Raw genomic sequence first — 6,551 nt, 5'->3', positions numbered from 1 at the left:
ACACACACACACACACACACACACACACACACACACACACACACACAAGACAGGAGAAAGTAATCAATAATGCTGTACTGAGAATTTGGTTCTGTGGAAAGAAAAAAGTATTTGTGAAAAAGGCCTGAAAATCCTTATGGGCAGTCACAACTAGAAGTTCTCAGACTCTTTCTGCTTGAAAGGTTGTGAGGAACCCACGGGGGCAGGAATTACATTCACCAGTATGCACCAGAACGTACCCCAAGACTCATTCGGAGTCATCCTCAGCAAACTGAGAACTCCACCCCAAACACGGGTACCTTGACAAAAATTGCCCCTAGGAAAGTCCAAACTATAAGCTCTGATGTTTCTGGTGGATGTTAGTTATGTTTCTAAATTCATCACAAATTATTTAATAAAGTATTGTGTAACTAGAATTAATGAAAATTTACATCAAAGCTCTTGCTAAATATAATTCTACAAAAGTTACAACTTTAAGTAATTAATGGTTCATCTTTGCCTTCTTTATCACTCAAGGAAAACTCTAGGTTGCAAATTTCCAAAGGAACATTTTTAGAAATACAAGGAACTGTTACCTATGATTTGAGAACCACCACAATTTTTTTTTTTTTTTTTTTTTTTTTGAGACAAAGTTTCGCTCTTGTTGCCCAGGCTGGAGTGCAATGTCACAATGTCGGCTCACTGAAACATCCGCCTCCCACGTTCAAGTGATTCTCCTGCCTCGGACCCCCAAGTAGGTGGGATTACAGGTGTCTGCCACCACACCCGGCTAATTTTTTGTATATTTAGTAGAGATGGGGTTTCATCATGTTGACCAGGCTGGTCTTGAACTTCTGACCTCAGGTGATCCACCTGCCTCGGCCTCCCAAAGTGCTGGGATTACAGGAGTGAGCCACCGCACCCGGCTGAGAACCACCACACTTGTAAGGCAAATGCAATCTGTCATAGGTAGAATGTGACACATAAAGTGACAATGCAATTTCACATGATGTTACAAAACATTCTGAATCTCTGAACTTGTTGCCATTTATTGAAAGTTAATCGCTTAAAGATTTCCAAATGCCCATTCAGTCAGGCACTGTGTTGAGCGCTCAAGTAAACAAGAATGCACCATTTTTTAAATCTTGGCATCTCCCTAACCTGCCCCAGGAGAAGGCTGAGCCCTCCAAAGAGACACAGCACCACTGCCAGAGGACTAACAGGTAAAAGGAAGAATCCACGGGTTATAAGAGTGTACTACTAGAGAAAATAGGGGAACAAATACTTCCTACCAACAAGAGCTGTTGTAGGTCAAGAGGAAAGGGTATGTGTGTTTCTCCCAAGTCACAGGATCATGAAAGATACTTTAGAGCAGTATTTCCAAGAGTGAGAACCACAGTGTATCAGGAAAGGATTCGTTGCAGGTAAGAGACACCATTCTATTAATAATTACCTTAGGCAGAAAGAAACTTAATTCAGGAAATTGTTGAATACCTAGAATAATAGGATTTAGGATGGGATTTTAGGAATGACTTTCAGCATAACATTGCCCAACTAGCAGGCTAAGGGAACTGTTGCCCTAGCTATAGTCAGTGAGCTGGGAATCTCAAAGCTGCCGTGGCAACTGCTGGACTGAACTGCCTTAAATCTGAGAATCAAGAAGCTGCCTCTGCAAGCATGCCTCTTCAACTGTCCCAGAACTACTCCACAATACTGTGAATCCAGGGACTAGAAGTCATTGCCAGAACTCTTGGGTCCGTAGTCATTCTGTATCTGCTATATCTGGATAGCTAAACTGGTGCCTCATACCCCACTACTTCTCCTCCGACTACTTCTGGACTCAAATCTTGCACTAGTGCAACTAATTGATGAAATCTAAATCCATTTGAAATCACAGTTGCAAAGGAATATGGAAAAAGTTTTTAGCTTCCTTAATTTGATATATCTTAATATGCTAATGTGTGATATCAATCTCCAAAAATGAAATATGGGGCACAGCAATTCCTGAACTTAATTGATCATCAGCCTCTGCCTTTAGCAAGCATCTTGCAGTACTGGAACCAGAACTGTGGCTCCCAGTTCCCAGCTCTGTACCCTACAGCTTACCTTTGTAGAAGAAAATACGTTGTTTCATATTCAGGCTTTTGCCATAGCTATCTTACTAGAATGTAATCATGCTCATAAATGATATTTGATATGGAGTTATATTAAAAGATAATTTTGACTTTTAAATACATTTATGGTTTAAAAATGACTTTATAAGAATTATGTGTGCATTTGTGAATGAAGGAATAGAAAAATTATCAGAATAAAACACCCTCAGAAATATGTACTGTATTTTTTTTTCTAAACACAGATTAAATAGTATGGACTGATGGTATTAGCATTTAAAATAATAATAACAGGAGGGAAACCACATCATCATTCTTGTTTGAATCCCTTTTCTGTGTGTAGGCCATTTACCCTCAAGGAAATTTTCACAGAGTGGCTCTGCACCCCATGGACAACCATTCCTGGACACAGCAAAGAGTCATTAAGTTGATGGGGAGCCCATCAGCGCAACACCTAATTACTTCTACAGGCACGTTGCTCCAGTGTGAAACAGGACCCCAGGGGACAGTCTCACCTCCTTTGCCTCAAATTCCCTGAAGCATCTCTTTTCAAACATCAGTCAAGTGTGAGCCAAGTCCTTGGCCTTGCCAATGTAAAGGCAATTTCGTCCCTTGGGCAAAAATTGCCAACCTTAATGGGTTCCAGCTGTTGCATGGCTGAGTGCTCTCTCAGTCAGCCTACAGCCTGCCCTGGCATTTCAAAGGGCTCCTGCCAGGCCTGTGTCACCCCCACGCAAAAGGTGAAGCTGGCCTTTGAACCATGTGGCCTTGCCCCGTGGATGTGCATTACCTCCAAGGGAAAGGAAATGGCTTCCTTCCGGCTGCATGGCCTGGCCAGAGGCCTCTGGAGCTCAGATTACCTGGATCACTCGAGAGAGGCCGGCACCAAAATGCAGCACGAATCAGCATCACTAAGGCGCGGGTTTCAGCAACACAAGCATCACTCAGAGGACCCAAGGCAGAGCGAATGTTTCCTCTGCAAATCTCTGTAGCTCTTGGGGACTTTTACACTCCAACATATTATAGGGTGAAAATCCTGTGGACATTTAGGTTGTTCAGAGAAATGATCAGTATTTGGTATTCACAGTACAGATTTGTGTGTGGAGTGGGGGCAGACGAGGGAAGGCAAGAATCTAATCCAGTGTGCACATTATGTCTAATTTATCACCAGGATTGCCTTGTTGTGATAACAGGGAGCCTGGCTCTCCCTGCTGGGGGAGCATCAGTTGAACCGGCAGACTTTCCTCCCTTTGTACTAAGCTGACTTTTTAACCCTAGATCTCTAGAGAAATGGCAGCATTTATTAGAAACCAGATATTCAGATATTTTTATGCCCCACACAAAAAATCTTTGCCCCAATTTACTAAATTACTCTAAGTTTCTATATGAATAACATACATAGGTTATATCATAGACATATAACACGTTCATATATTATATAATATATATAACATAGCCGTATAATAACATGTATGTTAAGCCATTTAGTCTAGGGGTCTCAAACTGTTAGCCCACAGGCCATGTTCTGCCTGCAGGAAGTTAGATTTGGCCTGCACAGTGCTTTCAAAAAGAAAAAAATGAGCCAACATCTAGAAATCAAGAGATAATACCTTTTTGAAAATGGGGATATGAGAAATGTTTGTTTGTTTTAAACCAGAAGATCTCAGAAGACTTCCCAGGAATGAACTGAACTCCAGAATTGCTATTGCCTGTATGTTTAGGGGATGGCAGGGGGAAGGGGAGGAAAAGTCTCCAGGAACCGAGGCCCCAGCATGCCCTGTGACGCTCATCCTGAGGCCGAGCAGCTTAGGCATTTACTATGGCACTGGAGCTGTAGATTTTTATGATTTTCCATTAAAATAACTATTTTCAGTTTTTCTGGGTGACAAACTCCAAACAAGGCCAGTCTGCTACTTAAATGAGTGAAGCACGTCTGATATAAAAAAGGGAATATGATCTTTTCCACTTTTCCCCATGTCTCTGTCATAGATAATGGAAAATCTGCAAGGACCTGTTCATACCCAGGGCCAGGCGTGAGCACCACTGCAAGGAGGTGACTGTGTATCACTGTAAGGCCTGCCACCTGTCCCCACCTGTGCTTCTGCTGGTGCTTCTGCCTCCACCTGGAGGATCTTGGCCATGCGTAGAGAGGTGATGGTTCAGGTTCTAGACCAGCATTTTTCATGGACCACAAAGAGTCATGAAATCAGGCGCGCTCCCCTCCGGCGGTAGGGGACGCGCACCGCGGCGGCACCGTGGCTAGCTTGGCTGCTCGTGGGGCCTCTCGGGCCCTGTGTGTCGGGAAGATGGAGCAAGAAGCCGAGCCCGAGGGGCGGCCCCGACCCCTCTGACCAAGATCCTGCTGCTTTCGCAGCCAGGAGCCCCGTCCCTCCCCGGATTAGTGCATTTGAGCGCCCAGTGCCCTGGCCCCGAGAGTGGAATGGTCCCCGAGGCCCAGGACGTCGTGCTTCCGCGGGCCCCGTGAAGGAAACTGGGGAGTCTGGAGGGACCCCCGACTCCAAGCGCGAAAACCCCGGATGGTGAGGAGCAGGCAAATGTGCAATACCAACATGTCTGTACCTACTGATGGTGCTGTAACCACCTCACAGATTCCAGCTTCTGAACAAGAGACCCTGGTTAGACCAAAGCCATTGCTTTTGAAGTTATTAAAGTCTGTTGGTGCACAAAAAGACACTTATACTATGAAAGAGGAAAATATATACCATGATCTACAGAAACTTGGTAGTAGTCAATCAGCAGGAATCATCAGACTCAGGTACATCTGTGAGTGAGAACAGGTGTCACCTTGAAGGTGGGAGTGATCAAAAGGACCTTGTGCAAGAGCTTCAGGAAGAGAAACCTTCGTCTTCACATTTGGTTTCTAGACTCTCTACCTCATCTAGAAGGAGAGCGATTAGTGAGACAGAAGAAAATTCAGATGAATTATCTGGTGAACAACAAAGAAAACGCCACAAATCTGATAGTATTTCCTTTTCCTTTGATGAAAGCCTGGCTCTGTGTGTAATAAGGGAGATATGTTGTGAAAGAAGCAGTAGCAGTGAATCTACAGGGACGCCGTCGAATCCGGATCTTGATGCTGGTGTAAGTGAACATTCAGGTGATTGGTTGGATCAGGATTCAGTTTCAGATCAGTTTAGTGTAGAATCTGAAGTTGAATCTCTCGACTCAGAAGATTATAGCCTTAGTGAAGAAGCACAAGAACTCTCAGATGAAGATGATGAGATATATCGAGTTACTGTGTATCAGGCAGTGGAGAGTGATACAGATTCATTTGAAGAAGATCCTGAAATTTCCTTAGCTGACTATTGGAAATGCACTTCATGCAATGAAATGAATCCCCCTCTTCCATCACATTGCAACAGATGTTGGGCCCTTCGTGAGAATTGGCTTCCTGAAGATAAAGGGAAAGATAAAGGGGAAATCTCTGAGAAAGCCAAACTGGAAAACTCAACACAAGCTGAAGAGGGCTTTGATATTCCTGATTGTAAAAAAACTAGAGTGAATGATTCCAAAGAGTCGTGTGTTGAGGAAAATGATGATAAAATCACACAAGCCTCACAATCACAAGAAAGTGAGGACTATTCTCAGCCATCAACTTCTAGTAGCATTATTTATAGCAGCCAAGAAGACGTGAAAGAGTTTGAAAGGGAAGAAACACAAGACAAAGAAGAAAGTGTGGAATCTAGTTTGCCCCTTAATGCCATTGAACCTTGTGTGATTTGTCAGGGTCAACCTAAAAATGGTTGCATTGTCCATGGCAAAACAGGACATCTTATGGCCTGCTTTACATGTGCAAAGAAGCTAAAGAAAAGGAATAAGCCCTGCCCAGTGTGTAGACAACCAATTCAAATGATTGTGCTAACTTGTTTCCCCTAGTTGACCTGTCTGTAAGAGAATTATATATTTCTAACTAACCCTAAGAATTTAGACAACATGAAAATTATTTACATATATCAAAGTGAGAAAATGCTTCAGTCCACATAGATGTCTTCTCTTTAGTATAATTGACCTACTTTGGTAGCAGAATAGTGAATACTTACTATAATTTGCGTTGAATATGTAGCTCATCCTTTACCCCAACCCCTAATTTTAAATAATTTCTATTCTGTCTTAAATGAGAAGTGTCTTTTTTTTAAAAAAATATATGTATATGGCATTTAAAAGTAACATTAATTTTTTTTTGAGATGGATTCTCGCTCTGTCGCCCAGGCTGGAGTGCAGTGGCGCAATCTCGACTCACTGCAAGCTCCGCCTCCCAGGTTCACACCATTCTCCTGCCTCAGCCTCCGGAGTGGCTTGGACTACAGGCACCCGCCACCACGCCCGGCTAATTTTTTGTACTTTTATTGTAAGAGACAGGGTTTCGCCGTGTTAGCCAGGATGGTCTCGATCTCCTGACCTCATGATCTGCCCGCCTCAGCCTCCCGAAGTGCTGTGATT

The 6,551-nt window shown here is 43.3% G+C and overlaps 1 pseudogene across 1 annotated transcript; it reads left to right on the top strand.

The window, feature by feature from the left end:
• The first annotated feature begins 4,399 nt into the window (after positions 1–4,399).
• Positions 4,400–6,226, top strand: LOC112626227 (annotated as a pseudogene). The gene has a single exon (XR_003119842.1). The product of XR_003119842.1 is annotated as an E3 ubiquitin-protein ligase Mdm2 pseudogene (transcript).
• Positions 6,227–6,551: the final 325 nt, after the last annotated feature.

The sequence above is a fragment of the Theropithecus gelada genome, chromosome 6, assembly GCF_003255815.1.
Source record: "Theropithecus gelada isolate Dixy chromosome 6, Tgel_1.0, whole genome shotgun sequence".
NCBI lineage: Eukaryota > Metazoa > Chordata > Mammalia > Primates > Cercopithecidae > Theropithecus > Theropithecus gelada.
Note: the sequence above shows the minus strand (reverse complement) of the source record. Positions and strands in the feature narration are given on the sequence as shown.